This window comes from Fundulus heteroclitus, chromosome 22 (assembly GCF_011125445.2).
Source record: "Fundulus heteroclitus isolate FHET01 chromosome 22, MU-UCD_Fhet_4.1, whole genome shotgun sequence".
In the NCBI taxonomy this organism is placed as follows: Eukaryota; Metazoa; Chordata; class Actinopteri; order Cyprinodontiformes; family Fundulidae; genus Fundulus; species Fundulus heteroclitus.
In genome coordinates, this window is record NC_046382.1 from 21,371,891 (window position 1) to 21,383,018 (window position 11,128).

An 11,128-nucleotide genomic window follows, 5' to 3' on the forward strand; every position below is an offset into this window, starting at 1 on the left:
AGCAGGTGTGTTTGAGCTGTACATGCAGGAGTACAACGTGCTCCAGGCTGCAGGAGGCCGCCAGCCAGCAGTTGCTGTGCGTGGAGGTCGGTGCAGCTGTTCTTTACATGCTTTTTTTTTTTTCTTCTTCCTCAGCAGCTCAGGATGAGATGATGTAGAAGTGAGAGCTGGTTCTCTTTACTACTCTGATACATGCTCCTTTTGTGCCACAGCAAGACTTAGACCGGTGGTTTATTCTGTTGACATGTATAGAAAAACTGTAAAAAAAAAAAAAAAAAAACGTTCATGCATTGCACTCATTTTCGCTGTAAAAGTCAACTAAAAGGTACCCAGAAGTTGGAGGTTTCCCGCACTGCAAAAACGGGACTAAAAATAAGTAAATTTTTCTTGAAATGAGTGTATTTATACTTTATTTGAGCAGGTAAATAAAATAATCTGCCAATGGAATAAGATTTTTGCACTTAAAATAGGAAGAACTCATCTCCATCACCTTATTTCAAGTGCATTTTATCTAATTATCTTATTTTAGGGGTAAAAATACTCATTCCATTGGCAGATAATCTTATTAACCTGCTCAAATCAAGGACAAATGCACTAATTTTGAGAAAATATTACTTATTTTTAGTTCTGTTTTTGCAGTGCGCTAACCCGGTCCCAAAATCCAATATGGCTGCCTTGCAGAAAAATATTTGACGATAGTTAGTAAAAAAAAAAAATGTTTACCTGAACTTTTAATAATTTGTATGTCACTTGGTGAGCGCACTACTGCAGTGTCTGACAGAAATAGATTATTTAAGCCTGTGTGGATAACAGTAGTTAGCCTGGCATAGCCGGAGCACATCACTCAGCAAATCCAGCTGCTTTTCCAACTTCAACCTGGAACATGGTTTAGTTGGGCTTAATGCCGTTCCCAGTTCCAAGTTTGGACTTTAGAGGTAAAACAAAACCTTGCCATCAGCAGCTGTTCCTGCATATCCTCCACTCAATGCAGCCCAAGTACAACCGGGTACCACAGCTTGAGAACCACGACCAAAGCATATATTTCTGTGTGATTCCTCACAACTGTCCCAAACGAAAGCACCGCTCACCCCTTTTTGAACTTTGGTTCTGATCCCGTTTGAACCCAAAGAGACTGCTGGAAAAGAGAAGGCTGTATAACTCCTTGCGTTATGAAGGAGTGCTGTTTGTGCATTTATTGTTATAGCACAAGACATAGGCTTGCTCATGCACTTTTGAGAATGAAGGAGTGCTTGCTCCACTTGCTCGATTGTTAACGCACCAAGATTATAAACATAGCTGTAGATTCAGTTACAAGTTAAACTGGAGTTACGTCAAGTAATGGAGACCAACATTTTTTAAGGGTCCAATCGTTTCGCAATCACTTTGATGGTCATTTCTAGGCAAGCTTGCTTAAATGTCCACTCTTCTGGAGACTGGTACCTGTCTTGACTTGTAAAATATCTTCCCACTGTAGAATGATGGATTGAGTGTTTAGAAATGGCCTCATTCGGGTTTGCAGATGATGGACGGCAGCTGTCTCCTCCCTGAGAGCGTTGCTGATGCATTGTCTTCTCTTTTTGTTGACACACTCATCAGATCAGTGAGTCTTTCCTTGCATCTTTCTAGTTTAAACTCTGTAACCTGACTTTTCCCTCGCAAAAAGCCATGTCAAAACTGAGTGACTTCCCCTAGATCTGTGTGCTTTGGACCGATTGGAAAAGCAAGCCCGTCAGGTGGGTTTGGTGTAAAACCTCGGGCGCCTCATGCCCACTGCTAAGCATGGTGACGGCTGTATCATGCTGTGGGCCTACTGGTCTTTGAAAGACGCTAAGAACCTTGCTGGAGTACACTTTATGACCCCTTTGAAATACCAACGGATCTTTACCAGAAAGCTGAAAATAAATGATTATTGGGCCTCTAGGCAGGATAGTAATCAAAACATTTAGCCAAAAAAACACAGAAACTGTTCATCAGACGCAAAATGAACCTTTTAGTATGTCCACCTTAGCCCCCAGAGTGAAATCCTATAGAAATGCTGTCAGGTGAATGGACCCAGGATCCTAAGAGGCCTCTGTCTGGATGCTCCAATCTTGTGAAATATAGAAGACTAAGAGCTGTCCTGTTGCACAAAGTGATTTAGTTAGAAATTTATGAATATGTAATGTATCCCAATTAAAATTGGGATTTTTTTTTTTACATTTTCTGTGTGAGAATAGGCCACAAAGTAAAAAAGAAAAGAAAAAATATTGTTATTGTAAGGCCTTTCACACATCCTTAAGGTTTGCCAATAATTATGCCCACATCTCTATATAACTGGAATAGCAAAGCAAGTTTCAGTTCCTATAAAAAAAAACAAAAAAACGTTTAAATGCAGCTGAGATAAATTAATACTTACTTGAGACACGGAGAGAAGATAAATGAAGGACATGGTTGGTTCCAAGTTGGCAATCTCTTCATATTGTCTTTAAATGAGCAATGCCCGGAGCACACCGTGACAGTGGGAGTTTACTCATCTAATGAGGCACGGTGAAGTATGGAGGGAGGGGGAGTGTAGATAAATGTGAAGGCCCTCTGATTTGGCTCGTGAAGAAGACCTTCGTGATTAATAACAGAAAAACAAGGAGATAAGGAGGAGGAAGGGGCGGATTGATGGATATGATGAGGAACGAGTGGGACGAGGGTGAGTTAACGAGGGAAAAGAGACGATTGTGAGAGAGAGTTCAGGGTTGTGCAACAATAGGTTTGGTCTGGCCATGAATAACTTTGTAACAAACTTAATAATATGGATCAAATTAACCACCTGACCATCAGCAAATAACAGCCGAAGAGCTCTCAGTCTCTGTCATTTATTGTTTTATGAATACCTGCTGAGGCTAATGCTGGCTATACTGTCTTACCATTAGTAGAGCTTCAGCTTTTGGAGCTGAAATAACAGACACAGTTCAGCATCTTCATAAGATATTCAGACCCATTTTTTGCAGGTTAGTGAGATGACATGAAGGGAAAACACAGATAAAAACGGAATAATTGACTCTTTACCAGTCACCAATGTCACACAACAAATTTGTACTTTTGGGCTCAGTGGCTTGTTCGCACTCAACTGGTTAAACACCACAAACAAAGCAAAACACAGTAAAATGATCAACATTGCTGTGCTCAGACATAAAGCTGCGGTTTTAGCGCCGTCTTCTTCAGAAGGTGGGAGAAAACTGAAGGGAAGACGCAATTAAGGATATCGTCTCTTTTTGGGGGATCTCTCCTCTGGAGCTCAGAAAGCCAGGTTACAGGAAACAAGCCCTACATCAGAGAATAAGACAAACTGTGTTGGATGGATGAACAGTTCTTGTGTCACTTCTTGATCCGGGAACAATCAGCGCTACAGTAGGTAAACCCCACTCTACACTGTCGAAGGAAACATGATGCACACAATCAGTCATCCCTGATGTTGTGTTATTATTCACTGTATTTCACCGAGGTTTAAAAACCCAAAGAGTAATGCATAATTGGGAAGTGGAAGGAAAAGGGTGGATAGTGTTGAATATGTTTTACACTGACTAAAGATCTGAAAAGTGTGGCGTGCATTTGTATTCAGCCATCCTGAGCCAATTCTTTGTGGAGCCACTTTATCGAGCTCCGTCGGACTAGATGGAGTGTGTTTAACCCCGGGGCTCACGTTAAATGAGGCGCAGATACGGTTGTGGCACCGCAAGGAGCCCAAATAAATTAAAATTAATGTTTCCTCTCACATCAGCCACGTGCGGTTACGGGTCCGATTACCGAGGCCGTGCGGCGCTGCAAAGAATTTAACATATCCAGATCAAGCTCCTGAATTTCACGAGCCAAACAGGAAATGTCGGGAGCTGGACAGGATAAGGTTCCGGTGAATTTAGAATAAAATCCCCACACCATATTACGCTAACTTGACTAGTGTAAACTAAACGTCAACGCAGAAACATAAGACAAATAAAGGGCTTTTGGAGGATGAAGGCGCACGGATAACAAGCGTTGTCCTAAAATATGGTTGGATGTTTTCTAATCCTTTATGAGGGATTGCAACAGAAAGAACCACATAAACTTCTGTGTGAGTGGGGGTTTGCAGCAAACTGGGCCTGGATCAGGACCCCAACCCGCACCGTAGTCAGTGTGATCCCCTGGGTTAGGTTAAGTCTGTAGCAGCAGAGAAATGCCTAATATACGCAGGACGGTGGGCCCTGAGGACCAGGGATTCAGAACCGCTGAGGTCCAGCTGTAACTTTGAGGTCAGTGTTGTGCTGGAGGACGAACCTCTGCTCCAGTCTTTCACAGCCTCTAACAAGCTTTTCTTTTCCCTTATTGTCTTCTCATATCGCCTGTTGAACGTTGGCCAAAAAGGTTCATCTTTATATAAATGGTATAAATGCTTTGGCAAGATAAGAGTCAATTTTGTGTCACAGGTTGAGTTATTCTCTTGTGACGTTGAAAATTTCTTTACAAATCCAAAAAAACATCAAAGGGAATGGGGCTACGCAGTTGTTAGCGCCGTCGCCTTGCCCAGTGGCCCCCACGTCTCGCCCCAGGACCACTGGAGGTAAGCAACAGCGACCCTGCACAGGTAGAGACAAGATGGACTGACAGAAACTGAATGCATTTAATGCATCCCTATAATGTACTGCATTGGAAGGGTGCAGGGGTAAAGCGTGCGACCCATTGACCCACAGACCGATGCGGCCATCCCGGGTTTGAGTCCCTTTCTCTCAACCCCGTTTCATGTCAGCTTGCAGTCAAATAAAGGCCACTACACTGCAAAAACGGAACTTAAAATAAGTTAAATGTTCTTAAAATTTGTGTATTTGTCCTTGATTTGAGCAGGTAAATAAGATGATTTGCCAATGGAACAAGATTTTTGCACTTAAAATAGAAACAACTCATCTCCGTCATCTTATTTCAAGTGCAGGATGTCTAATTATCTTGTTTTAGGGGTCAAAATACTCATTCCATTGGCAAATGATCTTATTTACCTGCTCAAATCAAGGACAAATACACTAACTTTAAGAACATTTTACTTATTTTTAGATCAGTTTTTGCAGCGTAGTGCCACACAAAATAAAATAAAAAACACTGTGCTGGATAACAGAGGTGGCTGACAGGGACCTTTTGGGATGAGGGCCACATAAAAGGCATGTAAATTCTGCTACTATGGAGGTTTTAATTCTCACTGAGGCATGCGGTATTAGTGGTATTGGTTTGGACACAGTTATCGCCCCCCAGCAGTATGCTGCTTACAGAGCAGCCATTCATCAACCCTTTAGGATTGTAACCCTCATTTACTTTTACGAACTCTGAGCCAAAACCCCAACCCAGAAAACTCAGAGATGCCCACAGAGCGAGCCCACATCAAACACAAAGATCCACAGCCTGCATTTATCGATCCGCAGGTCTAATGTCTGCCGGTGGAAAAAAAAAAAACACGCTGGTGACATGAAGCAGTCCTCCGTCCCATGTTTTCAGATCTCAGCCGGGGGACAAGCAGGCAAGCCGCTGCTTGAAAGGAGGCGGTGGAAAATATGTTTATATTGGGGAAAATTATGAATATAAAAAGACACTTTAGAGCCCTTAGCCGTGCTCAACAGCTGTATGTGTTTCTGAATCAGAGCGCAGAGTGGTGTAAGCTGTTGCCATGGCAACGTTGGGACACACTGGAGCGAAACACTGAACTGTCAAAAATGGAAACTAAAAAGTATAGATAGATAGATAGATAGATAGATAGATAGATAGATAGATAGATAGATAGATAGATAGATAGATAGATAGATAGATAGATAGATAGATAGATAGATAGATAGATAGATAGATAGATAGATATACGTGTGAGTTTAAAAAATGAGGATGTAAAATAAGTTGAACCATGTAACTGGGCTATTTTTGTTGTCCAAATAAGATGATCTTTTACAGAGCAACATATGTTGTATATGCAAATGCATATCTCTGTTTCTATCACAAACAGCGGAGTGAAAAAGAGTTTGACCCCCTTACGCATTCTGTTTTTTTTGGGGTTTTTTTTTTTTTTTTCTGTTCAGACCAGATGCTTGCAGGTGCAAGGTGGAGAGAAGATTAACTAAGGGGTAAAACACGAGGGACATACAGAACGTCAATAGCAGAAACCGGGACACAGAAGCAGGGCGAGAGCAACAATCAGGAGAATGCATAGAATCAAACATTTGTATAATAGCCACTTGGTTGTCATTCGAAACCATGAATTTAATAAGAGCAGAATGAGATTTTGTTACAACATCTCACCATAGTGTCAGAAAAGATAATAATTCAATATTCTAACCAAGGTTTTATTTATTTTTTTGACCCCTTCACGTCTTAATCGCTTGTTTTTCCTCTCCACAACAATAATGCTTTCTTTCACTGGTCCAAATGGTTGAAAAACACTCAATGTTTTCACCCACAATGAGCCATTTTTGCAGAATCTATATTTCAGGAATTGAAAAAGCAACTTCTGGCAGAAGGGAAGTTTTAATTTCTCTCATTCCTTAATTAGCTTTGTGGGGCTTTCCAGTCCACTGACACACACACATGCCTCCTCCTATCCATCAATCCATCAGAGGCTTTAAAACCGCTCTAACTGCACTAGAATAAATAAGTCTCTTTTATTTTGTAAGGGGTAAAGTAAAAAAAAAAAAACATGAAAAATGTATGGGTTGTATCCTATGTTGTCACAGCTAAAATGATTTATTGATAATAACAATAATGCACCTTGTAGCACTTTCATTGAGGAAAGTAGGAACACCAACGTCATACAGGTGATGGATGGGCAGAATCTTTTTTTATCAGAGGAGGTTGGACAGAAAGGCAACCGCTTCCTTTGCCCTCTTAAGGAATAGATTTAAAACTACAATTTTCCAAAACAGTTCCTAGAAAATGAACATTTTCCCGCTGTTTAGCTACAATCTCTGTTACAGGATATAGATATAACCTCAATTTAATTTCAATTCAATTTTATTTATATAGCGCCAATTCATGAAACATGTCATCTCAAGGCACTTTACAAAGTCAAATTCAATCATATTATACAGATTGGGTCAGATTATACAGACTGGTCAAAAATGTCCTATATAAAGCCTCTACATAAAACCTAACCGAGGGCATGGCGTTGGACCATAAAACCTCTTACAACCAATAAAATTGGTGCAAATGTTCCCAAAAAAAAAAAAAAAATGCTCCGTCTGCCTGCTGTGTACTGGCCAGATGCGGTTTATGAGTCAGAAAATAAGAAGGAGCAGCACCTGCTCTCTGTGAAGGTGACATTAACCGGAAGATTGTAATACATCGATTTCCCACCCGTCACATGACCGTGGTGGAGCCCTGCGATTGGCTGCCAGGAGGGACGGCGGTGTTGTTTGCAGACTGTTGTCATTAAGGGCATTTCCCACCATGACAGCACTACAGGCAGGACTGAGTCAGGATGCAGTTTTCCCACTGCTGCATTCTCATCATCAACGCGCACAATTAAACTCTGGAGGTTCAGGCGCATTAAAACGCCATCAAAACGTACCAGAAAAAGTTCACTATTTCGAGCCAAAACATGAAATTTCATACGCAGGTGTTTGTTTCAGTACATTTTGAGGATTGTGGCTTACTGCTGAGGAATTCCCCCAAATTCTGTTTCTCGGAAATCAGAATTTGACATAAAACCAATAAAAAGGTGACAGGTGTGTGCGTGTAGGCTACTACACAGTTCCAGCACGCTGGTCTGGGTTCGCTTTGCGTGAATTACTGTATGAAGGCAGCGTGGCCCGTCTCTCTGCCGAGGTATTCAGGTCAGTAGCTTTAATAGCGGCCTTCGGCTCATCTGATCATGTAGCATCTGGTGTCTCTTTTCTTCTTCTTGACCATTTCTCAGAGATTTTCTGCTAGGTTCAGGTCAGGAGAGTCTTCTGACCAACCCAGCAGCCAAACTGTGGTCATTAAAGGACATATTGGCAGCTTTGCCAGAGCGTTTCTCCAAAATGGAGCCACAGGGGGGACAACTCCAAAAAACATGGAAACGGTTAGCCTGCGTTGGACCATATAATTCTTCATTTCCAAATGAAACGCATATGTTACTTTGCTTTTACGTCAGCAGTCAGCCCTTTCTCTCTTTAGTCCAGGTGAGACACTTCCCTTCAGGTGAAGAGTGGTTTAACTCCTGGAATGCGACAACCGTGCGGTGCCTTGGGTCTGCAGCTGCAGCCCACACCTCCTAAATCTCCCCCGCAGCGCTGAATGTGCCTTGCAGCATGGTTCTCCTAATTCTGCCGCGATACCTGTTTGCTGTGCACCTTATTGCACCGCACCTTTATCAACTTTGCACCGGTGAGCTTGAAAACTTTTGACTCTTTGAACAGCTGGCTTTTGTGGCCTCGCAGAGGGTCAGTGAGAGTCTGCTGTCTTCCCCACGATTCATTCTGTAGGCCATACCATAACATTTCTGTATCAGCAATGTTTGTTTTTTGGTTGTCGGTCTTGTGTTATATTCTAATTGTGTTTTTGTTTTTTTTTTCCTTATCTGTATGCACCAATCCCCAGAGCTCAGTCAGTGCTTTGTGTGCTTCAGTGGATTGAATTTGTGAAATAAATGAAGGTTCCTCCTGAGAAGCGCCCGTACGTGGGCAGAGCCTCTCTGCCAGGGCAGCGATCTGCTCTGTTCTCTAAACAAAACGGCGCCTAGCGCGCAGCTTTCAATGACTTTGACAATTACAGACCAAAAAAAAAAAAAAACTCATTAAGGAGCGATGATGTTGCATGAAAGATGTGTTATAAAGAAACCCAGTTTTCTCTCTCTCTCTCTCTCTTTGTTAGTTCCCTTCAACAAAAGCCTACAGGCTGCTCACATCTGCAGGTGAGCTCGTTAAACCAACACGGCGTAGCTTCCCTCTGCAGGCCGCATCTGCCTGCCAGGTTGTTTGCACCGCTGAGAAATCTGTATGTAGATGATTCACTGTAAGTGGATATGAGCCCATCTGCCTTCATAAAGCTTTAACGGACGGACGTTGCTTCTGAGTTATTCATTGTTGTCGGTGGTTTTACAGTCAGCTTTGGAGGATGTCTCTGAGTTGATTCAGCGCTCTCTCTTGGTTGGTTTTCGGGGATTTGAATAAAAGTCTTGTGTTTATAGATCATCTTAGTGTTGAAGGAAACCAACGGGGTCTCCTGCGTGTGCTTTAAAAGTAGAAATTCACATTAATCTTTCAGATAAAGCCAGGATCATGCATGTCGATGGGGGTTAACCTGTCATAAAACTGTACTGCTCTGGGGAAAAAAAATGAAAATGCAGTGGATCACAGAAGTGTAAACACCATTGTTAAAATGCCCAGTTGCTGTAAGGTTGACAAATTATGTCCAAACATTTTTTTTACTAATAAGCTGAACAATTTGAGTAAATTAGGTAAGTTAGTTATTAGCGGGATTTAAAAAAATAAAAATAACTGCTATATCTACATGGGCTCTTCCCTCTCTGGTTAACCCGAGACGAGGATCTCTCTGACATCTCCTTTTTTTTTTTTTTTTTTTTTAGAACTTAAACTTTTATTATTTTTGCAGAGCAATGATACAACCATGCATTAAAGGCACATGACACAAATGTTGACAATATAAAGTTTTCCATAAATAAACATCTTAGTCACAATTGTAGGTTCATCTTCATACAACACCAAAATAAGGATACACTTTGGGAGGGATAGCTAGACATCATATGCCAAGAGACAAACTTGTTGGGTTTATTTACATCAACATTGCTTCTGCTGGCCCCCAGCGCAGGCTAAAAGTGTTTTTTTTAAGTCTTAATGAGTAGGTTATCTTTTCCATTTTATTCAATTCCCTTACTTTTTGGACCCATAAGTCATAGGAAGGAGGCTCCAGCTGCATCCACCTTATTGTGATGCATTTCAGGGCAGCTGTAAAAAGGACATTTAACAGATATGCTTTGGCCCATCCTTGCAAGCCATCTGGTATAATACCAAGTACCGCAGCTGCAACATCCTTTGGTATAACTCCTGGGAAAATATGGTTTATAGTTCTGTACACCTCATCCCAAAAGTTTTGAAGTTTGGGGTCTGACATCTCCTTTAAATAGAGCAATATTTAACATACAAATGACAGAGAATGTAAAACTGGTTAAAACTCCATCCTGCAACAAAATCCCCCCAAAAAACACGATGCCACCTCTATACTTCCGTTAACATGTTGAACTTGACATGCTTGACAGCATCTTCCTTTTTCCTCTAAATTAAAAAAATAGATCATTATGGGCAATTGTAGTTTTATCAGAGCAAGAAAGGAAGATCTTTGTCCCTGAATGCATTTGCAAACTATAATTTTTTATGTTGAATTTGAAGTAATGGCTGCTTCTGCTCTGATTGGCTTTTCCAGCCCTTGTCGATAAAGGACTCTTCTCTCTGCGGAACAATAGCCCCGTCTTTCCAGCTTCAGATGGCATCTCTGTAAAGGTCTTTAGCTGTTGCTCTGGGGCTGAAGTGCACATTTTGCACCAAAACACTTCCCTCTTACTGAAACGTTTAAAAGCAGAACATCCGCAGGCTGATGACAACTGGCTTTACGTCTTTGTCCAGATGAGCGCGGCACCTTTAGGCTTCTGGACATCGCACCCAAAGATGAACCAGACTTTCGTTGGGCCACGGGTCTATTCCTAATATTTTGAAAAATGCCAATCTGATTGGCATTTTTCCTAAAACAGGAAACATTTTGTTTAATTCTGAGGGGAAGAAAAAAAAAAGGTTCTATGTCTTACACTGCATCTGCTTCCAACTGTATGTCTTATTCAATATTTTAGAATATGTACTCCAATGAGTTGTTCATATTAAAAGTAGTTTTAAAAAATTACCTTTAAGCAGGCGTGAAGCATACTGGTCATTAGGCCTACATTTCAGCATTAGAAATGTATTATTTTTACTGGTTTTACGTTATAATCCTAAATGCAGAGGAAAATTATAATTCAGAAACACAGCCTTGTGTGTTTCACTTAGAGTATTAAATTTAGATAAATCATCAAAAGCACTGAATTGTTATATTAAAGCTCATGATGAGCGTCCTTATTTAGAAAGGAGCCACCTGATTTCAACGACATCCAACCACAAACTGGAGA